This window comes from Lepidochelys kempii, chromosome 4, assembly GCF_965140285.1.
Source record: "Lepidochelys kempii isolate rLepKem1 chromosome 4, rLepKem1.hap1, whole genome shotgun sequence".
Taxonomy (NCBI): Eukaryota; Metazoa; Chordata; order Testudines; family Cheloniidae; genus Lepidochelys; species Lepidochelys kempii.
In genome coordinates, this window is record NC_136383.1 from 49,654,142 (window position 1) to 49,679,100 (window position 24,959).

A 24,959-nucleotide genomic window follows, 5' to 3' on the forward strand; every position below is an offset into this window, starting at 1 on the left:
ATCCCTATATCTATGATTGGCATGAACAGATGAGCAGTTGGTGATCTAAATAATTATAACTAGAAGCTACAGGTAAAAATAAATAAATTTATGTTCCATGTCTCTAATTTGAATCAACTATTCAAATAATACATAGTCGGGCATATTCTGCCCTCAGTCAGGCATATGCAACAGTGCCCTCAAAAGCTCTACCATGTGCCAACTGGCATTCACACCCAGGAGTGAAATTTATGAAGATAACTGAAGATTGAGTTTGCCTCAGAAATAGCAGCAATAAGCATGAAAAACCTTGCTATTTTATCAATATAGGAGAAGGAACAACATGTTAATAAACAATAATAAGAGCTTTGTATTTTACAACACTTTTGATCCGAAGCTCTCAAAGGAGCCAGTGTCATTATCCTTTTTTTTATTTTTTTTTAATTAAGGGAAACCAAGGTGCAGAGGCAAAATGACATGTCCAAGGTCGTGCCAATGGCTGAGCTGGGAATAGAAATCAGGTCTCCTGAATCCCAGTCCAGTGCTCTACTCAGTAAACAACACTGCCTCCCTTAAAATGACCTCCTCTGGTTCAGACCAAGAAGGGATTCAGCTTTGCGAAATAATTAATCAATCCAAGTTAACAGGAAGCAGCATGGTAGATACAGGATATGCATTGCCTTGAGAAGGGGTTGCTCCTGCTTCTTGGCTATTCCCTTCAGTCAGGAGTAAAGCTAGGTGAAAACAGATTTTTTAAGTTCACTGGCAATTCTAAAAATCAGGGAAGAATTTGTTTTGGGTTAACCTGAAATGGAATATTTTTAAAAATTTTCAGCAAATTGAAGAAAAAATATAATTGTGTGTCCAATCAACATCCTATTGGGCTCAAAACAAAACATTTCAGTTTTGAGCTTTTTTGATTATTTTGATTTTTTAAAATTTTGAAATAAAAATTTGTTTTGAACCAAAAACACAAACAAAAAACATTCTTTCAAAAATGGCAAAACAAAACATTTTGATCTCAACGCTTTACTTTTGATGGGATCAAAAGGTTGTTACATGTAGCAATCTTCTGTACGAAAAACAATGGACACGGTCAACTATGGGAGGAAAGAGGGAAGATCAGGAGTTCTGGATGATCCACAGAACCTGCTAGCACAAATCCCAGAAGAAATAAAATCAGCTCCCTCAAAGAGCGCCTTTGGGATTCAACACACTGACCCATTATGTGTTGTTTTTTGTCATAACTCTTGCAAACTATATTGCCACTCCTAGGTAAGAATTTAATAAGGACCTTCTTTAACATTGTAGGCTGCTGGCCTGTCTTCCACAAAGGCTCTTTTTCTCAGAGCTTAATTTATTATTCAAAACACAAACACAAAAAAAAGTTATTCCCAGTCTTCCTATAAGCTATCCTGGAGCCCCCTCTCCAGTGCCTACCACAAGAACCCATAGGTTTGCCAATTTTGGTTGGATGTATTCCTGAAGGTTTCATCACATGACATAATCTTTAATTAAAGATTCATCTTTAATTCCTGGAGACTCCAAGACAATCCTGGAGGGTTGATAACCCTAGGAACCAACATTCTTCATGTGGTGCTGTTCCCTTGGCCCAGGGACTTCCACCTCCTCCTCCTATCACTACCACTATCACCATCACCACCCAGCTCCTGGCAGCTCTCCCACCATCTGAGCCATTTTCTGGCTCTTATAACTACCTCGTGCCCTTCCAGCTGGGTCTAAGAATCCCTTCTACCAGGCCCAAACACCTGTCCTTAAAGGGGTCTGCCTGAAAACAGGACTGGCTGGCTCTAGGCCCCCTGGCCTTTAAAGGGGCAGAGCACCTTGTTGCAGGTACCTTTACAGACCTTTCAAGTTGAAAGGAGGTTATGGAATGAGATGTTAAAAATGCAGTGGTGGTGTACACTGTTCCCCATCTTAACTACATTAGAAACCATGGTGATGAGTACTATAGAAACTAGAGAGATCATTAGGATCATGTAGCAATGATTGCAATATGATGGACATTGTGGCATTGCATAAGCCCAATGCTATTACAGGAAGAGGCCCACAGTCTCAGGTAACTATAGAAAAAGGGAACCCATCAGGTTGTATATGTCACTCAATGCAAGACACAATGGCGGGGTGGATAGCACACAATACAGAATTCGAGTACTGGTGGGAAAGCCATGAAATTACTGCATTGTTACCAATATATATGTCCTCTACTTGCTGGTATAATCTCCTATTCTGACTTTCTTGAGTTCAGGCAGCCAAAACCTTCAACTACCTGAGCTAAAACTGTCTGCTCTTCATCTTGAGTACTTATCAACCCTTAAAGAACCTTAGCACTACAAGGTGCCTCTAATTCAGATCTCAATAAAATGTCCTCTAAAATAAAATGGCAGTTCAAAACCAAAGAAGTAAAAAGCACTTTAAAACCTGAGAGTATTTAGCACACTGAGTCCTGGCTTATTTATGCTGAGTACCACTAAAAACTCTGCTGATAGCAACAACAACAACAACAAAACATAACTAGTCAGCAAGTGCCGTTCATTACATTGCCTGAAGATTGGGAATCATCATGTTCCCAAAAGCCTTGAGCAGAATAAGAGGCTTGGTGACCTCTAAGTTCTTAGTGCTCTTATGTAAAAGTGCTTCATCTATACCTCTTTTTTCTCTCCCAACATGATCAGGCCCTTAGGGGGTTGCAATACATTATCATGTAACACCAGTGAGTGCTGCTTGTTAGATGGCTGCTTGCAATGGCAAATTTTGACAAAAATGACGATCCAGTTTCATGATTTAACTGATGAGTAATCCAGCCCTGGTTGACTTCTCATTGACGCATCAGTTCAGAATTGCATTTTGTGACTTAATCATTGTATAGCACATCAAGCCAGATTTGAACACTATGTTAAAATACTAAGTAGGAGCTTTAAAAGAGTCTTTTCTACTGGTCAAATTGGAGAGAGAATTCCCAGCCTGCAATAAGATACCTTTATTCATCTCTATCTCATAAAATTAATCCTTTCACCATTATGTGAGTAGCTATAATGCCAGAAGAAAAACTGGAGTTACGAAACAAGTGCAAGTGAGCATGCTCAATGAAGTAAATTCACTCCGGATACACTGGATCCATATTAATACTCCATATTATTGGGCATTTGTTTACACTGCATTTAACAGGACCCATTATGTACTATTTATCCATAAGGTCATATGAGAGACATAATTGTTATCTATAAGGCATTGAAAAGCTTATGAAACTTAAATCGACAAAGGAATTTACGCATATAAAATCCAAATTTAGGTACTACTGAGATCCACAAAACCCCTGTTCAGCTGTCACCAAATGCTGAAGGCACCTGAATTCATTTGTATCTACATTTTCAGGGTAAAAGTCCCTTTGGCACCTAAGTTTCTGCTTCTGGGCATGCTGCCTGGCACAGGCACCAGGACACCTATTTCACAACTAAGCCCCAGCATGATCTTCAAACCAGGTGCTTATAGGCAGGGAAACATCTATCTTGCCTATGGGGCCTGAGCCAGTAGGAGTGCTAAGAGCATGCCTGACTCCTTACAAAAGAGCCGGGGAGGAGGAGGAAGCCTCTGATACAGCCTTTAGGCCAATGGTGAGGATACAGCAGACGCTCATTAGTAGCAACATATCAGTGTCCTTTTGCTATGTTGTTCCAAAGTGGCTGTTGCTGTTATGGGTAGTGTCGACAATTCACAGTAGGGAAAGTGTTCCCAGGGGATATGTTGCTTGTAAGCGGCAGTTGCTCTTACAAGGTGTGGCTGCAAACAAGTATCGATCTCACCTAGGATGTGGTACTCACCTGGTTCAATTCCTTCTCTGCTTCAGGAGTAGGGATTTGAACAGGGCTTCCCCACCTCTCAGGTGATTGCCCTAAATACTGGACTATAGTGTCACTCTCACTCTTTCTGTGGGCCAGTTAATATTTAGGGAACATTCAAACATCTGGGTGCTTATCCCAACCAAACCAAGCCTCTACACTTTTTAAGATTTACCCATGACTAGTTACTATTGAGGGGCAAATCCCACCTTCCTGCCCTACATATGGTGCAGTTCCAATGCAGGAACAGGGAAGTCTGAATTGGGGGTGTGCACACCATGTGCTCCACGGAACACAAGTGAGAGAGGCTCCCTGCATCCCAGAAGAATTAGGGGGTAGGAATGGAGTTGGTAAACCTGTAACTGTATAGATGCAAAAGTCATTCATCTTCCCTACTGTCAGAGCTCCACTACTTAGTTATGGACCGGGAGAGAATTTCTTCCTTCCTGGATTCTGCGGACCTCCCTAGGTCACAGCCCAGTTACTCAGGCTATACACTGGGTTTAGGATTTGATCCTAAGTGTAGCAAAATCATAGCTCATCCAGCAATCTGGTCTGCTACTGCATTACTCACTGTAAATATTTTCAAGAGAAACATACAGGGAAGACACAGTAAGGAAAAGATGAGAACCTGGGGATAGGAAGAGCAACTTCAATAAGTCAGGTTATGAACATTCCCAGAGGTCTACAGCTCATATCCCAGCTTTAATGACAAGCTTTATAACAACAAACTGTCAGTGGTCAGAGCTGAGACCACTGCAGGCTGCTCTTTCCACGAAATGACAGTCATACAGTCAAAATATGCTCAACAGATTGAGCTGAGTTCACAATCATAACATATGGTGCGTCTCCGCACACCGTATAGCTCCGCAGCCAAGCAAAAAGTCATTTCCTTGTATTCACTTTAAATGTAGATTTTACTAAAGCCTTAGCTCAGCCCACTGTCCAGGGAAAAACTCCGTACACAAAAAAGTGAGGCTACAGGCCTGCAAGAAGATGTGAAAAAGGAGCAGTTATAGATTAGCAGCTGAATAAAGGCAAAGGAGCAAATATAAAAAGCAAAGTAAGAGAAAAACTACAGTAAAACAGGCACACACAGAGAAAAAAAGTAAACAGAATATAGGAAATGCAGGATCTTAAGCAATCAATGATTTGCTCATACTCCCTTACATATCTTTGGTGGAATATAATGCCCAGGAAAAGAGAAGAGCTCACTTATGGGCTTATCCAACCTACAGAGTTGTACTAGTTCAATTTCAGGTGGGATTTTAAACCTACTTACTGTATTTAGTTCAATTAGTGCAAAAGGCTATGTGAACCCTCTTAGTTTGGCTGAAACCAGATTTATTTCAATACAGTTTAAATTGTTTAGGAGCAAGTTTAAACTGATCTGAAGTATGTCACTCTTAAAACAGAAATAAGAATGTCCACCTCGGGGTGTGCACTGGTTCAGCTAAATCGGTTTAATTTAACTGGTGCAAATTTTAATGTGGATAACATATATGAAAGCAAAGGCAATTCTGAAATGAGATGAAGGTTTCAGTCTTCAGTAATGCATGCAACAAACAGCCATTATCTGCCAAATTCCTATCTGTCTAATGAGAGTGTATTACCCTTACACTGCAGCAATTTCATATTAAATTCATTGATAAAAGGCACAATCTCTCATAGAACTCTGCTCTCCCTTTCATATGATAAGAACATGATAAGTCAAATTTCCTACATAGTCCAGCAAAATTGCAGATTTTTACTCTTCAAAGCTAATATAAATTATGGACCTGATCCTATCACTGAAAGCAATTGGATTTGAGTTCTTGATTTTCAGGGGAGCCGGATCAGATCCATTGTTTGCAAAACATAATGCAACTCGTCCAGTGTACCAAAATAAACAAAAAACAAAGCAAATTACTTATTATCATTTGGGTAATAAATGTACTATCTTGTAATAATGGTGAAAGCAGTTAATATTACTGCTGAGTAAACCCTAATGAGCAGAAGTCTTAACTTCTTTCAACATGGCTACAAAGTTATTATGGCAGGACATGAAGTTTGGTTTTCATTATGCAGTACTGTACATACTGTTTATTTCTTTAGTGCTGAAAATTTACCATCATAGGCCATTCAGGTTCCTTTATAGGAATTACCCTTGTGCAATGATATTTCCTCAGGGAATCACTGAAGTCTTTTAAAAACAGTTCTGTAAGTGCATTGCTTCCAAATTTGGACAATTTAAAAATTGTCTATTACATGGGTAGTAGGGCCACATTCATGGTGGGAGACATCCAGAAGACATTTGTGCTACAGGTTTCCCCCAAATAATAGTCATGGAAGAAAATAAATGCAGCACAGAAAGGGAGCAAACATGTGACTAGTGCTTGGAAAGAGTCAGGAGCTCAGAAGGAGCCAGGAACTCAGTGGAAGCACAGAGGATGCACAGGCTAGGAGTAACATCTCTGGGGTCTTAGGTCTGTATCCACAGATTTTCAGCCTATGCCTGCATGCATGAATGCATCAAATCCACAGACAGAACAAAAGGATGTGTAACATTTGCAAGTCTGCATCCACAGATCTGTTGGTATTTCCCATGAAGAATGGGGGACATACAATATAACCCATTATGGTGAAGGAGAAATCAAAATGATTCACACCTGTCCTGTAAAGTTTAAAAAGGCTGCCATCTTCATCTTCTGTAGCAGGAAAGGGGGTGGGGATGTAAAACGGACACAAAGAACTGAAAAAGAGTACCACCTCCCAGGGCAATCGAGCACAAATGGGCTTGAAGTTGTGAACTTTTTGTACTGTGTGGTTTAGAACCCCAGTTTTCACTGCTTCAGATCCTGAGTGAGCATTTTTGAAAATACTAATGGGAACATGTGCAATAATTTTTAGGTTTGTAGCCTTGAGCCATAAGTGATTATTATTTTGATTATTGTAGGGAACATTGTGTGAAGAAAATCACAGCTCTTTTCCCTTCAATGCCTGTTAATATGTTTCATTCCCAGCATCCATATGTTCTGAACTAGGATGGTTATTTATGGTCTTGCAGCTCAGACAATCTTAAATCAAGTGAGCTCTATTCATCGTCTTTTGATCATGACTTTCTGTGGAGAGAAAGGGTAGGCCATTAAGCCACAATTTCATTTGCACCACCCCATGTGCCAAAGAAGTTATTGCTAGAATGAGAGTTAAAGGACCTGATTCTCTGCTTCACTGTATTAGTTTTATGCTATTGATATCAATGGAGATACACCAGCATGACAGATGTAACAGAGTAGAGAATCAGGCCTTCTCACTTTCTGTCACCTAGCAAGGAAAGGAAAATGCTTTTAATTACTTGCTTTTTGACTCACCTCACTTGGATTATAATTGGTTTCATTTAATAAAGGGCCTGCTGCATGACTAACTGACTTGGACAGGTCAAACAATGTTAAAACAGTGGATTTAATTCACTACTCTGAATGTTTATTTATTTATTTGTTTTACAGCTGTGGCTTAAAATGCTCTCACAGCCAGAACTCAAGACCTATAATGGTACCAGCTGTAAGGGCTAAACACTGATCTCCACAGCATATTGTCCAAACCAAACATTTTAATCTCAGGACTGAGCAGAAGTAAACATGTCAAAAGCCTTTGGCAGGTTTGGTGCCAAGTGCCCCATTCACACTGGTTATTTTTAACATGGTTTAAACTTGACTACAGCCATACCATGTTCTAACGCAGTTGGCTGGCCAGGTTGCACATTAGAACACACGATTCTAAATATGTTCAAGCCCTGGCTGCCATCTAGTAAAGGTGGTATCTTCCATTAAAAAAAAAAAATTTACAGAGGAATGGAATGAACTCGTTCAGCTGAAGCTTGGTGTAACCAACTAAAGAGGGTTCATACTTTTTATTGTTTTAGACCATAGAAGGCAGTAATGATAAATTGTTCAACTTTTGACATTTTTGCACATTTACACTTTAATCGGCTTTATATCATGTTCATAATGAAATCCCTCATCTTCCTGCACAGAATGGATAAGCACTCCTGGTATTCTCAAGAAAACATCAGAAGTAAATGATATATTAAAATTTAAGGCCCAGATCCTCAGCTGTGAGTGAACAGCACACAGAACATCTTCGGAGTGCATGTGTGTAGTGGGGCAAGTGTGTAAAACTGGATTTGAACCATGTTTGTACTCCCCAGGTCCTGAGCAGACTGTGCAATAGCCTGGTCTTCCAGCCTCAGACAGACTGTCCTTAAGGCTGCCCTAAATTTCCGTATCTGCCAACAGGTCTAGAGGGAAAGCCTTGGCCATGACCCCTTTGCAACCTGGATTTTACAACCCTAGGTCTCAGTTTTATCTTCTCCTCAGCTGCTACAGGAAATGCATAAACACACACATACCAATAGAAGGCTTAAAAAAATAGAGGGGGGCAATTATATATTAAAAATGAGAGAGAAAAATATTTTATTGCACCAGGTTCTCATATGACTTCAGAATGATTGAATTTCTGAACTCCTGATTTATGAGCAGGACGTACTGCCCCCAGCCAAAATCATTTTTAGTATGAAAAGAAAATAAAGAGAAGTCTCCTGAAATTCAAGTCAGATTTAATATCAAACATAGCACATGAGTGCTGGGTGTGCTGCCGCACCCCCTGGCTTGAAATGGTTTCCATCATATACAGGGTTTACAGTTTTGTTCTATGGCTTTCAGCACCCCCCCCCCCACTATAAAAACTGTTCCAATGCCACTGACATAGCAGCAGCCATATTCAAGTGCTTTCCCATAAATCATGAAGATCACACTAGCCAATGAACTGGCAGCCACGGGCATGGAACTCAGAGGTACAAACAAGGGGATCTGAGCTGGGAAAGTAGTTGCTCTGGATGTCTGAGCCAGTTGAAACCAATTGCCGTATAACTATAATGTCATTGCCTGGGAAGAGAGATGGGGCAGGGGACGGGTAAGAGAGGAGTATCCCATTTAGCAATACATTAGCTGTCAAATCATCTGTCTTTGTCATAGTAAGGATTGGGACATCTTGACTGTGAAAGGATTTGGGAACTCACATGCACTGATCTGAATGTATATCTATTATCTATATTGAGGACACATGTTTCTGTTTTATGTAATAGCAAATTGCACACTAATACCTCAAGTAATGTAATGGAGCAGACTGGCTAGGCTCCTACCATTCTGAAAATGAACTGCTGAAGTTCAGAGTCTTGTAACAAGCAGAGTGAATACAAAACACTTCGCTCAGATGCTACCGCAGAGGTGGAGGAGAACGGTGCCCTCTGCTTCTTGCATCTGAGCTTTTTAGGAATCATCGTTGTTAGCATTTTAATAACCTCGTTTGGTAACAACAAAGGATGATATCTTAGGTTCACAAGGTAAAAAGAAAAAAGGAATCAGACTTTTCATATTCATTAAATTCTTTGACATTTAATTCTTAACAGGAGAGTTTCAACAATGACAAGGATCATAAAGGAACAATTTGCTGCTGTATGTTACCATTGATATTTCAGCATGAATTGAAATAGCACTATTCAGTGATGAAAAGAGCAGCTACTTGTAACAAAGAGCGCCATGGAAACTGGAATATAATTTACCAACAAAGGCTGTTCTATTATAGGAATTTAAAATGAGAAAAATGGTAATGCAAGTGCCTTGAGGGACATTAATTAGTTAGCACTTTTCAAAAATAAGAGAATTTTAAAGAAAATTAAAGGAAGACATCTTAACAGTATTGCACTGTGACGAATGGGCTTATCTAGCATGTAAATAACTCTCCCCCAAGAGAGCAAGGAAATGAGATCTTGCTAGATATATTGCAGCAAACTTACTATGTGCACTGCATGCTTTATGCAGCACCTAGAAATAGGTACTGTAAGAAATGATCGAGTTCTCACACAGCACACCAAAGCCAGAAAATTCCAAGTGTGGTCTGAAATATGCTCATGCATATATGGTATGATATGCCGTGCACGCTGCAGACTGACTGGAGATCCCTGAAATGAGTTTAACGGGGACTTAAGATTCATCTTTGAATTTCCTTGCTTTGACTTTTGTGTATAGATAACATCAGTTCAATACAACAGACTAAATTCTGCTCTGTTAAACTTGTACAGCTCCACTTTTCAACTGGAGTTGCATGGGTGTAATAGAGAGTAGAATATGCCCATATTTTAATGACAGGAGAAAGAGGTAGATACTGGTCTGAATTTTGAAAGGCAACCAGTGATCCTGGGTACCTCAGTTTTTGGGTGACCAAGCTGAGTGATCTTAAAGGGGTTATTTATTCTGCTTTTAACCTTTTATGAATGTCAGGCCCCTTTAATGAATCTCACATTTGGCATCCAAAAAGAGAAGACATGCCAGATCACTAGTCACTTTTGAAAGTCTTGGCCATACTGTCAGTAAGAGCCAAATGTGACCTACAGTATTTCTAAACAAAAGTTACAATCTTTTTGGGGATTGTCCACTGGTTAACCCATGTTTATGGCAAAACAAAATGATCCACAGCTCTTTCACACCAAAACTTAAACAAAAAAAAGAGTAACTCCTCTTTAAGATCCACAATATGTCATGCTATTCTGCCTCAGAACTAGCATAGATGAACACCAAAAATAAAAATCAAGTCTCTCAAAAATGTGCAAATATTTGTGAAGCCAACATACAAAGTAGTACACGAACATAGCACACATTCTAGTGCTCCATAACAAAACAGCTCTTACTCAGATAGACTTCAGGAAGCACAAGTTACACATTTGGACTTACTGGAGGGGAACGGGGAAAATGTTAAGCAGATGGAAAAGGATAAACTTTGGCTTTGATCCTACAAGCAATTTAGGTAATTGGAGTAAGTGCAGAGCAGATTGCAGAACTGGGGCCTTGGTGAGAAAAAGTGTTCCCACAGACCAAGGGCCGTTCAGTCCAGTATCTTTTCTCCAACAGTAGCCAACACAGAAGCGTCAGAGGACAGTTTAAGAAACCCTATTGTAGACAGTTACAGGATAACTGCTCTTACAGAAAAAATCCTTCTAGTTCTCAATAGATAGACATTGGCTTAAGCCCTTGAAGCATGAGGATTTATATCCATTCCAAAACATAAAAAATATATTTACTATGATGACTCTGGATATTGTTCATATCCATATGAATATCTAATCCTTTTTAGAATTGTGCTGATATATTGACTTCAGTGATATCATGTAGCAATGAGATCCCTGGGCCATTTGTGTGTTGCAAAACTATTTGCTTTCTATCACTTTTGAATCTGTCACTATTCAATTTTACACAGTAGCTCTTTGTTCTCATATCTTGACACAGGGTAAATAAAATCACCTTGTCCCCTTTCTCTATACCATTCCTTATTTTATATCCTTTTATTGTGTCTCCTCCCATTTGCCTCGTCTCTAAGATAAGCCAATCCCAGTCAACAGTTCAAGCTCTATTCATTTAAGAGTTTTACATGCCCTAATTATTCTCATTGCCTCTCTTCGAACACCCTCTAATTTCCCACCCCGGCCGCCTTTTTTTTTTGTTTGTTTGTTTTGTTTTTTTGCTATGTCCTTGTCAAGATAGGGTAATCAGAACTACTTTTAATACTTCTAAAAGACGAGTTAGATACTATTGTAATGCACTCAAAAAATAATGACATGATAAAGATGCAAGTAATAGTAGTACTTAACCCAAAAGTCCCATAAGTTAATGAGAATAGATACAATAGATCACAGCAGCATAACTTGCAAATACTATATTTATTTAGGTATTTTTGTAAATGCAGATTATTCACTCTATAGCTCTTCTGGAGCTGTTAAGGTCTTATATTAATCCACTTAATTCACAGTTCATGGACACAGACTGTAATGTAAGGTAATGACTTTCAGAGATAAAAATCTTATGTAATGTTAGTTAACAATAGCCCTTTGTTTAAAGTGCCTCTATCATTGTTCCTTTCTTTAAGATTCCAAAATATTGAAGTCCAAACTACCAATGTATCAGTCAAACTGTGAACTAAGAGCTTAAAAAAGGTCAGTATACAATGCATATGTAAATCTGAAAGCAGTATCTACTAATTCAAATTACATTTGTTTTGATAAGACTACAATGTAACTTAAAAATAACTTAGCTGTTGATTAAAGTAGAGTGAATAATGAACGCATCTGTTGTATATTTCATTCAGATAAAAAAAGTGAAATTAATTGATCAAGTTATTCAGCTAGCTTTACTGCTGACTCAGGTAGAATATGTGCTTCTTTTCTTCTGTATGTGTAGGGAGGCTATCCCTCACATGCAACCAGTAGGAAATAATTCCTCCACAACACACTTTGATACACTAAAATACAGATTCAACTAACACACCACCTTCCCCAACCTAGCTATCAACATACTACCATCAGAAGCAAGCGTTAACCAGGAGATAGGGATGTTTTCAATGAATCCTGGTCAAAACAGCAGCAAGGTGCTTCCCCAAGCAAGGTTCCCTAGTTGTCTGTGTGGAAAGTGTGCACTAGATCTACCCAGCATCATGCTGAACTTGCTGGGTAGATCATGTTGGGTATCACATTGAGAGTTTAATTTTATTTAAAGCCAAAGCATGAACCAACTCCATATACTTTTGTGAATCACTGCAAATCAAAGCCCCCCATTACTGTACAGGTCTGCTAAGAATAGAAACACAAACATTAATGTGAGAGAAAAGAAAAACTACCTTTTTCAGATGGAGCTATTGCAAACTCCCGTTGTCTTCCATGGACATTGGAGCGTGCCCTTTGAATGGAAGTTATGCAAATATATATTCTATAAAACCGTTCATAAATATTTGCATTTTATTACAGATAACTTGCCTGGTTCTTAGTTCAGAATGTGATCAGACACAACTGGCAATCAGATGTACACATCTGGAATTCTTTAATGTTAATATCATACTTGTTGTAGCTGCTCCACTCCACAGAAAACCATGTTGTGTGATTTCAAAAGGGGCCAAATCTTGCAGTCGTTACTCAGGCAAAACTCCCACTGATTTGACTGCATATATTACACATCTCTGAACCCATCTTAGTTTAAGTGAATTCAGTGCTTTGAAAGGTACCAAACTGATAGAGCCTTTTGGTCAAACCACATGCGCTGTGACAGATACACAGGACAAGAATGGAGCAGGGCATAAAACACTATAAAGTGTACAGAAGGCTCCAGAGGATTTCCACAGCGTCCAAGATACAAGCCATTCAACTAAGATACACTCAACACATTTGATGAAAGAATTTAGCTCCCAGTATTTACATGAGAGTTCACAATGGCCATGTTCTCTCCTATATAACAAAAAAATTCTCACAGTTCTGGAGCTTTAACTTTCCACCTGTCCTGCAGGAGATTTCTAGTTTTTCAGTGTAAATCCCAGTAAGAAATTCTGAGTTCCTATAAAAAAGGACACTATCTTCTTGCTCGAATGGTAACAGTATAAAGCTTGAGGATTTCACCTCAGTGAAAGATAAAACTGTGAAAATATACGAACATCTTCAACTTGTCACGGGACTTCAGATGTCAAAGAGGCATGAATGGGGCGAGATGTAGGTATATGAAAACGTAACAGTGAAACTTTCTAGATGTTAAGTAAAATAAAGCTAAGATTGAAATCCTGACAAATACCCAGGTGGATTATGGGTAAAAGGTTTTACTTCTCTTAGCAAGGTGGATTTATTGTAACTATGCTTCACATAAGCAAACAAAAGAAAAGCAAACACACCACACACTCAGCAGATTAGCACATCAGTAGATGAAACGCTGGGGCTTGACACAAAGTAAATGGAGGCACAGTGATGCACCACATCACAATGCAAACAAAACATGAAATACAGAGATAAGCCAGAACTGTTAGCCACTGACAATTCTGACAATAAATACAAGCAACATCTCTGAGCCACTAAACCAGCATAAACTGTTCGGTGTAAACTTTTTCCCCTCAAGTGGTCCCTTTACTTCCAAACCTGGAGTTATTTTGGTCCCCACCTTTGGAGAAACTTAGAAGTTGTGGAGATCGAGGGATGGGGAAACTGAGTTTCCTTGTATTGAGTTTTTAAGAATAGTGTCCCCTCAAGGGGAAGGAGCTTGGGGCTTTATGGATTTGGCAGGGGGAAAAGCCTCCCAACACAGTGGATGTTAGGTCTTACCACTCAGAACTTCATGGATGGGCACCTGACTCATCTGGACCTGTTGGCCTTACCTTCCACCAGTAGCGTGGCACATGCTGGAATCACGCCATGATTGTCTTCAAATATTATAAAGCCTCAATGGAACTGTCATATTGAAATCAGAATGGTGTGCAAGGGACAATGCACTTCCCCCTTTCTTGTGGGCAAGGGGGATCATCCCAGAAAATAGCCATTGATTCCTGGTACTCCATCATTATCCTGACCAGAAACAGTAGTTTGGTATCTTATTACAGTGCATGCTCCTGCTTGACAACTTGTATCACTAGCCAACCAGTAGGATCATGCCTTTCTCACCTAATGGAAATTACATTTCTAAGCTTCCATGCATTGTTCTGCAAATGTATCCCTAAATAAACTGCACTGACCAGATTAGAGTTACTTTCACTTATAATTTTGAAATCTTTACATGGTTTAAATTGTTTTCAGAATCTGCTTCAGGATTTATGTGGCTCCCCGGAAGGTCAATCATTCCCGTATCCATCTCAGCTTATGCCATTTACCCTCAGCAGATGAAGATATCTAAACAGAGATGGGAACCAATTCTTGATATCTATCTTAACCACATCTTAACAAAGAGGTTTCAGAGTAACAGCCGTGTTAGTCTGTATTCGCAAAAAGAAAAGGAGTACTTGTGGCACCTTAGAGACTAACCAATTTATCTGAGCATAAGCTTTCGTGAGCTACAGCTCACTTCATCCACAGTATGCATCCGATGAAGTGAGCTGTAGCTCACGAAAGCTTATGCTCAAATTGGTTAGTCTCTAAGGTGCCACAAGTACTCCTTTTCTTTTAACAAAGAGATTGTTCTCACAGCCTGCCTCCTCTCCCAGTGTGATTATACAGATCACTTACCAGCTCATTCACAATCTCTTAACATCCTTGTGGCAATTACAATAATTACTTCTGTGGGAAAGTAATACTGAAAAAGACTTATCAGCTTCTAATGCAGTAACTGTTGCACCCTCCTTGAAAAAGAGCTAATCATGCTTTCTGCTCTTCCCGCCATACCCATTCCATCTTTTGTCTCCACCTACTCCCCTCTTCAAGCTTCTTGGCTGCCTGGTCCACTTCACCTCTTCTTCCCCTGCACATGTTCCTCACTTCTTGCTTCCCTTCTGCCCCCAGACATGTTGCCCAACCATCTGATCCTCTTCTCTCCTTGCTTCTGAAGTCATAATATCGGGCAGCCTCATTCCTTTCTTCCCTGTATATTCCTCACCAATGATAGCTGGCAGCTCATTTCCTCTGCTCCTCCTCCTCTTACGTAGCAGCAACTATGTAGGACAGGCAGTTCCTTCTGCTTAATCCAGATGCTTTTACAGGCATCCACATTCTGCTTTGCAATGAAGACCCTAGACTCCCATAGAAGCATCTGGAAACAAGGACAGCCAGCATCATGTGACCAGCCATCTCTGTGTAAACCACCACCATGTGTCATCAGTGGTTGATAGACTATAGACTGGGAGTCACTAATGTAAACAAGAGTACCTGTAACAGGGTGGCTCACCTCTTGAAGTCTGGGGCTCATTAACTCTGGTTACAGAATGAGCCACATCTGGGAGAGAGAGAGTAAGGTGATTATCCTATAAAGAGCAGCAGGAGGTTGCAATGAAGGGGAGGGGAGTTGTGGCAGAGTTTTCAGAATGAGGAAAGGCTCTGTCAGGGATGACCCTGAAACCAGGAGAGTTGTCCCAGGCAGAGAGGCCTGGGACAGACCTTGACCAAGCAAGGGAGAAATTGCAAAGGTGACAGGTGGGAGAGCCTGAAAAGAGGAGGAAGAGAAACCTTGTGTTGTGAGGACCATGCATGGACTTTGGTATTCTGAGTTTTATTTGCAATTTATGTTATATTAATAAACCTCGTCCTCAAGGAGAGGTATTTTTGACCCAGAAAAAGGCCTACACATTCCAAGAGGGGAAGCTGATGCAGGCTGCCTGCAATGTGACCGTTGGTCATGAGGGAGCAAAAGGAAAGTGGCTGGGCCTGGTTACTGTACCCCACAAACAGAAACACATACCTTGGCCAATGTCAAATACAATATCATGGCCTTCTCCCTAGCAATTCATTTGTCCCTTTCTCCTGTTCTTTTTCCCCCCAGTTACATTTGCCCTATCCCTCTTTTTCATTGGACAACCAACAGCCTTTGTTATTCCCATGCTTATACCCTTTTAAAACATCTGCATTGCTTTCCTAAAATGTGCAAACTCATAAGTCTAACAAGCTGACATGACTTATGATTGGATCCTACATCAGTCAGTTAGGAGAGAGTGAAAAAGTAATAACCAGGCTAGAACTTCTCTTTTTATTAGGATACACATATCTACAGATGTAAATACATGACAGCAACACTGATAAAAGCAACCCTCAGCCTATCACATTTATTTTTTGATATCCCTTCATACTCCCTTTGTTCCTCCAAATGTGTCCACACATGGTAGGTGCCTCATGCTAAGTCTTATTGCACAGGAATAATAATTTTAACTATAAAACAATAGTTGTATCTAAACAGTCAGATAAGGTTAGGTCTTCAAAGCCCAAGGATCCAATCCTACAGTCTTTACTAATGTTTAAATGGAATTATTATGTGTGGATGGATTTCTCACACAAAGATTGTTTGACATTTTGCCCTATTATAATTGGAGAAGCGATCTAATGTTGCTATTTGATAGTGAATTGGTGCATTTAACCTATTTCACTGTAATTTTATGAGGCATCCCTGTTGTTCTACTCCATGTTAAAACATATCTCTGCAACATTTATAGAAGCCACAGATTAGATCAGCCTCGATCCTGACTGATACACTCATGCATTGATTGGCATATCAGCTGAGTCTTTGTCACAAATAGCTCTTACTGGCAGCCAATCTACTAAACAGAGCATCACACTTCTGAATTTTTACATTAAAATAGAGAGACAATGAAGTGGATATAGTAGGCAGAAGGCCAGAAAGTCATCTGATTTTAAAGTACTAGTGGGTTGTCTTCTCAGAAAACCAATTCAGAAGTCACATAGGTTTTCGGAAAACAGCCAGTGGCAGAGATTACTAATGCCTTAAGATGCAGCTAGAGATAATTTCTATTTCCCATGGCATGGGAAATGACTCTCTGTGCATGTTTCCGAACCAGCTGTAAAAATGACTTGGAAAACTGGAGGAAAAGAGAAAAGCCATGCAGAAGCGATTAACCATCACAGATGTTACAGTTTGAACTAATAATTATTGGGCTGATCAGTTTCTAAATGTGCAGTATTTAAATATACACACAAAGGGACAAATCCTGGAAAGCAGTGCACTGACCCAGCAGCTGGGGTTTTTCATGGGGTAAGGAAGAAGAATCATCCTCCACCGAACTGCAGCCTGTACTGTGGCCTGAGGCTGCAGTAGCCTTTATGCTGCCTGCACTCTACTCGAGGGGAGAAAATGACAGGGGCATTCATATAGTGATTCATTGTCCCTGCTCTCTCCCAGCACATCACCTTCAGATGGACTCATATCACTATCATGTGTATGTGTCATAATAGCCGAGGTGGAGGAATTGCTTTCCAAACCAAAAAAACTTTTTTGTACACATGTTCTGGGCCCACAGGAGTTGAACTGCATGACGCAAACTGTGCTCCCCAAATTCTGCCTCTGACCTCTCCCAAACTGGCAACACCTCAGTGCAGTGGGCTCTGCTACAGCCACAGAGCAGAGAGCAGGATTTGTCCCATAATATCAAGGCTTTGCATTAAACAGATAAAAGCAAGGGAATTCAGAGTTAGAGGGCTGAGTTTGCATCCTTAATTTATCATGTTGTAGATAATAGGTATCGTAGCTCACATTATGCCAGGCCACAAAGTGTTCTGAGAACCCTAGTCAGCTGCAATGGGCAAACGTTTGTAGCAGGAGGATTAAGATGACCAGGCAGCCCAACTCTGAATATGTCGAAAGGCATTTTTAACTGACTCAACAGAATGGAACAGACACTTTCACCAGAAAATTATTCAACTGCCTAGATGAGCATGGAACCTGAGAAATATTCCACCGATATATATTCAAGCCAGTGGGCAGATAGTTCAGCCAGGACACATAAAATAAAGCCTCAAACAATGGTTCAATTCAAGTCCCTTTCCACTGAGCTGCTTTATTAATACAAAAAGGATACTAAATAAGAACAAAGCAACTTAGAATGCAAGGCCATTCCAGCTTTCAGCCTTTTTTGCTCTTTCCTTTAGTAGCCTCCACTTACAGCTGCCCTGTTTCCCCACCTCAAATCACCCATGTGAGAGGTAGGGATGTCAAAGGTTCTTCTTAGAACTCCTCACATCTGAGCCATAAGGAGTACGGTCAGTCCTTGTCACAATTCATGCATATGGGTCGCAAATTGCAAAACACAAATCACTGTTTTTCAGCTGCTTTTTTAAAAAATGCCCCAAAGTCTTAACTGGCCTGCATTTTAAATTAACAACAGTCAGGCAATTTAGTCCAAAAATGAAAGCATTTTGAAGCTTCAGAAGCTATGGAAAGCACCTGAAATGAGTCAGGATTTTTATTTTTAATTGCACTCTCAATTTTCAAAGAGCTGAACAGATTTCCCCCCCAATCTAGGAATGAAAGGCCAAGTCTCAGAAAGGAATTTATAGGTAATTTAGGAAGACCTAAAAATTGGTCGATATAATGCAAATGCAAACATAATTTTAGCTGTATGGGGCCAGCCAACACTCTCAGCAAATGTGCAAAGGTACAGGAAAGTTCACTTTAGCAAGACAGATTCTCAGACTGGCAAACCAACTCTCCCACCTCAAGCAATCATGATAAATACCTAGTCCATGACTGAATTACATGCATGTGTCATTTCGTTGTATGCATTTTCAGAGGCTTCATCAGGAGCAAAACCAATGTTTACTTTCTAGGCAGGAAATTCCACCAGTTAAATTCATCTGCTTTGTTTGCCATGATCAGCAGATTCTCTTACTAGTTAACGAGTTACAGGTACATGAAGATTTGATTGTGAAACCATTACTTCAATTTTCCAGACTCTTCATGGATAAAATAGCATTGTAATCTTAAAGACAACAGCAGACCACCCCTTCAGCTTCTATCTCTGTTAGCAGCAAATGAGGTAGAGGTCCTACCTCTGGATATCATCTGGAGTCAGAAAGGCAGGAAGTATCTGAACCACAATTTAGTATCTCTCTCCGTTCAGAGCTCTTGGTACAGCTTAGCTCAGTATATGATTATTATGTATCATTTTTGCACAGAAGTGCCCCTTTAATGAAGCTATAGGAAGTGAGTTATGCTGCAGACTATGGATCTGATCCAAAGCTCACTGAAGTAAATTGGAGACTTTCCAGGAATCCAGGTATTTCAATGGGCATCGAATCAGGAGCAGCATCTCAAAGTTCTGCAGAAGTTGATGGGAGTTTAAGGTCCTGATCACCTTGCATTATTTATTCTAGGGCTCTACGTGAAATTTTAGAAATATAATTTCGAGAAAAACATGATGTAGAAATATTTGTTTTTTTCTCAATGATTCTGAGATAAAGACTAAAGATTCCAAAACAAAATATCACAAGACACAAAAAAGTATACTGAGGAAAAATGAAGGAAAATATAAAATTGCCCTTCAATTTTTACTTGAGGGTAGCTGGACACCTTATAAATTCACACCATCCACTGGGCTTTGTAAAGCATTTGAAAGATTAATACAGGTCACCTTTGATTACCTCATGATAAAATATTACAATATAATCCTATAATTTCTGTACCACTTATTTGGCACTTTGGCAGTACATGAACAAAGTGACTTGGAGCCAAATGTATCTGTTATGCTTATCTGAAGCAGACTAATGCAAGAAGGATTTTGATCCCAAGGAACAGTAACTGTGTTCCTCCGTGCAAGATATATTAATCTGGGTACAAACTTCCAAAGAGAGGGAAAAAAATAGAGCTGCCTAACTGCAGTTTGAGAATAGCTCTGCTGTATTTTACTAGAAAAGAAAATTGCATCCATTGCATCCACAGCCCTACGACCTGATCCTGCAAAGATTCACACATGTGGCTACATAGACTATGAGTCACCCAACTTACATCACTGAACACAAGTCTAGGATCAGGGTCTTAAAGTGCATAAAGGAGGAGCCATCTCCTTGTGAATAAACTGTATAAATTATTTGAACACAGCTTTTCAAAATCCAGACTTTTCAAACCTAGAAGTAGCAGCTAGTTTATAAATATAATGCTTTGTACTACTATTCATTTTTCATCTGAAGATCTCAAAGCACTTTACAAACATTAATGCATTAAGAGATTGATTCGATGGGCTTCAAATCAGGCTCTAAACCTTTTAAAACCTACATGAAGTAAGATATTATCCCCATTTCACAGCTCTGTAAACTGAGAAACAAAGAGCTTAAAGCCAACATTTTTAAATTGAAAAACTCCATTTTAGGTACCTCATTTTCATAGATGCTGCGCATGAACAACTCACATTGAAGTCAATTGGAATTGTGGGTGCTCCATGTAACCCAGACTTACACAGTGTTTTTATCTCTCTTTCTCTCTTGTGGTTATGCCACAGAGAGAGGTTAATGGACCTGCAACAGCTTTGCAGTAACAGCTGCATTTTCTAGCTCAAGTAGTAGAGACTCATACTTTTAGATTCAGAACTTCTGGGTTTGAACCCTGCTGCCCACAAGCCATCAAGGGTATTGACTTGTTGGTGACAGCGTGATTCAAGTTATTGACTTACATTGACATTTTGGAGCATCACACTGTGCCATGTCAAATATTAAAAGGCCACAAACCACACATGTGTTGTAATTTCACACACACATTTTTGAGACCTCTCTCGTTTCATTCATCTGTGACCATATCATACTCAGACATTTTTGAAAAATTTCCAGGACAGTTTTTCCCCTTTCAGTTTTCATTGATGCTAGGTGTGACATTCAAGTGTTAATTAATACAAATTGGATGCAGACCATATATTAATTAAACATGACACTCAAATTATTTAAACCCAATACAAAAATCAAGATTATACAAAGCATTTTGGTACCCTGCTTTTCCAAAATGACTGATAATATCAAGCCTTGGTAACTTGCTATAAGTCTACTGCTTCTTGGCTCCTTAGAAAAGAAGGAATAAATGAAGTGAAAAGAACACTGGAAAAGTCTAATAGACAAACTGACTAATCTCAGACCCCAAGGTCATAGCAAAGCAATTCATTTCTTGGCTTTTCCACAGCACAAGACATGATTTATCAATCTGAGAGCAGGCTTACAAACACTATACATCTCAATAATACATCCTTTGCACTGTGTAACTTTTTAAACAATGATAGATTGCCTGTGTTGAACCAAAGTTATATTACAAACAGAAACAAAATATTTGCAACAAAATGACCCTTAAAAAAAGAAGTATGCCAAATATAGTTAATCACAATGGCTAATTGTGCCATTTTAGAGCATAGAAGTTTCCTAATATATATGCCTCCAGGGATTTTACCAACTTCACATATTGTTACACATCAGGACACTAAACAAATGTCTTCTTTTCTTCATCATTTGATGCTGCTAATATTGGATAGCATTGCAGTAGATTTGTTTTTTAAAATATAACAATAGTAACAAACAACCACGTATATTTCCAAAGAGAAAGGATGGTTTTGTGGTTAAAACTAGATTGTGACTCAGGAGATCTGGATTTAATTTTCAGCTACACCACTGTCTTCCTATTTGACCTTGAGCAAGTAGTTAATGACTGAGTCAGATTCCCATCTGTAAAATGGGAATAATACTTTCTTCTGTCTTTACTATTCATACTCTAATCTTGCACTGTGACTCGTGCAGGCTCGGCAGTCCACTTACATACATACGTAATGCAGGATTGGGGTTTTAAACTATCAACAATTCTGAACAGGGACCATCTCCCAACCTACTATCTGTTTGTGCAGTACCTGACTGAGTGGGGATCTGATCTTGATTGGGCCCTCAAGGCACAACTCTAATGCAAATACAGACTGATAATTTCTATAGCATTTTTCATCCCAAGGGCTCGTAAACGTTCTTTACAAACTAGGGTTCTGATCCTGAAATCCAATCCTTGCTGAAGGGCGACAATGAAGGGATGGATATCTGTAGTTAAGGTCTTGGCCAAAGACTATGAGGCAGTATAAGTTAGCGCAAAGCACAAAATAAACCTAAAGACCATATATGAGATTAATCTGAAGGTTCAATGTGCCCAATTTCCAGTCCTCTACATTTTACTTTCTGATACTGCTTCCTCTGTCATTTTTAAAGTAACAAGCTTGCTTGCTTTCAGAGTACCGGTTGTTAGCTCATTAACCGGTTTTTCAGTCCTGACAAGGCCTGATCCTTATCATGTATGAAAAAATGAAGAGAACACAGCTGCAGATGGCATGGTTGCATGATGTAATTTTTAATGAAGTTTTACTTTTAGGGTTATTCAAATATTTTTATCTTGAATAAGAATCCTTATTGACCCAGTACATATATGTAGAAGTTAATTTTACACTGCAGAAAAAGAAAAGATTTCACTGCAATTCCAAATATTCTTGGTTAACAAAATTATTTCAAGTTATTAAAAAATGCATAGTTGAGCAGCTGAACACTGTGACCTCAAAGTCTGCATGAAGCGATCATTAACCTCCATGTTACTTCAGGTCCCATTAGTACACTAGGGGCTTTGCTCTTTACACTTGTGCTTACAACAAATAAAGAATGAAACTCCAGGCTTGAGAATAAGGTAATTAACAGAGTTTCACTAGGAAATAAAAAACACACCTGCCCTTAAATCTTTAAATGCACTTTTCAAAGTAAATAAGGGGTATATACCGTGTCTGAAGTGGGACTCAATGCTCCTCCATCCCAAGGCCAATAGTATTTTCAGTTTTAAAAAGTAAAAAAAAGGATTATCACGCATTTTCTTTTGGTTTATTTTCTCTTCCACTGTGTCTTCTGTAGCTTCAAGTATCTTTCCCCCCTCCTATTCAGCACCTGTGTATTCTCTATCACTTCTGTCTATCTGGGTTTTTACATCAACTTGGTATCCGAGTGCCTCAGGCTCAGAGGATTTAACCTATTTAAGGCCCTGATCCTGCAATTTGTTGCCCAAGTGCAGACAGCTGCCCCCTGCACAAATTCCTGCTGACTTTAAGGGGGTTTGTGTGGGTGCAGCGGGCCTAACCGTGCACAACCAATTGCAGACTGTCTCGTACACACACAGTTCCCAGCTGGAGGAGCTGTGGGGTGGCACGTTTTGGAGTTATTTGTTAATTATTACATAGAATTTTCTAATATATTTGATACACCCCAATAATGTTCCTGGTCCTGTACATGACACAGAAGAGAAGACAATCTATGACCTGAAGAGTTTATAATCTAGAAGACAATCAAGCAGCTGTCTGCATCTCCCTGTGCTCTTTAGCATGGACTCTAAAGTATTGGTCCGTTCCACTCACTTCATAATGCAGATATGGAGAGGGATTCATAGGATGAGCCATTGAAAAGGGGACTATGCACCAAATATGGGCATTTGACAGCTTTGTTATAAGGACGGTAGGTGCCCTAACATCTCCCTATTCCTAGTGATGTAATTAGTTAAATTCTCCACAAAACTCTTTAGGCACATTTTGTTGCAGGCTGGCAGAAAGCTGGTTGACACTGTTTGAGAATCAGCTGATCATTCACCCAAGTACCAGCTGCCAGTTATTTTACATGCTCTGCCACACCTAGAAATGCACAACTGTGACTGATTCTGAAGCAAACATTTACCTTGGCACATCACAACACAGAAGGAATCACCGCAAACTTCCTTGCTCCTGAAGTAATTTACATCTACAGCCATTTACAAATATATTACAAATTACACACCTGGAGGAGTCACAAATGTTAACTAGCTCAAGGCACCACCCTTAGTTTTTGTTTAAATCCCATCATGTAATACCACTCCAACACTGACATACTATGTGTGATCTTTAACATAACACTGATGGAAAGGATTCTAAGCAATGTCAGCATCACAGCTCGAAGACTTTATAAATAACAGCATGGCCTGACAAATACCCATCACCAGCTGCTGTTTAGGGGCCTGAGACTCAATGCTCATTGAAGTCAATGGAAACACTCCCGTTATTTCAGGGGCTGTTGAGTCAGCCCCTATTAATATTAGTCAAAGCTATCTTCAAAAGCCCCCCGCTTTTTTTTTGCCACAATAGCTAGGCAATGGTATCTTTCTACTCTATCTCTGGAGAAATTTCAGATGTAGAATTCCTCTCAGTATGCTTAACAGCAAGCAGCATCTTTACAATTCAGCCTTCATGCAGCAAGCGAATTTTAAAAAAACATCCATTGTTTAATTACTTCTGTTTCAGGACTGTTTAATGGAGTCTAAAAAGCCGCATTCAGCATAGCACGTAATAATTTGTTTAGTCCAATTGTGTTTTGATAGTTATTAAATAATGCATTGGAAACCCTTGTCTTTTTCTTATGTACTTCTACATTCATGTGGAGAATGTGCCATCAGATGCACAGTAAACATAGTAAACCTTCCTTTATCTCCCATGCAAAAAGCACCCTGACTAGGAAGAGTGATAAACTGATGCTTCAGCAGCTTTGTAGCATGGAGGAAGCAACCCTACACATGTAAAGCTGAGCCCCTTTTTCTGAAACTATCTTTTAATGGAACACATCAAATCAGCTGGACTATCAGAGTTCTGAAACAATACAGACAATTCTTTGGTCTGCTCCAGCTGTGCAAAGCAGCCACAATACCACCTTAACCAGCTCTCTAAAGATTCTCCATAACTAAGGGGAATCCCGCAATGGATGTTCCCATGAGAAAGGGGGTATACCTGGGGCAGCCTTAAAGCCACCTTCATGCTCCCCTCTTCCCAAGTTGTACTGCGTACACCTCA

At 39.5% G+C, this 24,959-nt stretch overlaps 1 protein-coding gene across 1 annotated transcript in view; it reads right to left on the bottom strand.

Annotated features, from left to right (window-relative positions):
* SLC7A11 (solute carrier family 7 member 11) overlaps positions 1 to 24,959 on the bottom strand; it is a 74,250-nt gene that overhangs the window by 12,724 nt on the left and 36,567 nt on the right. The gene's annotated exons all lie outside the window — the stretch shown is intronic.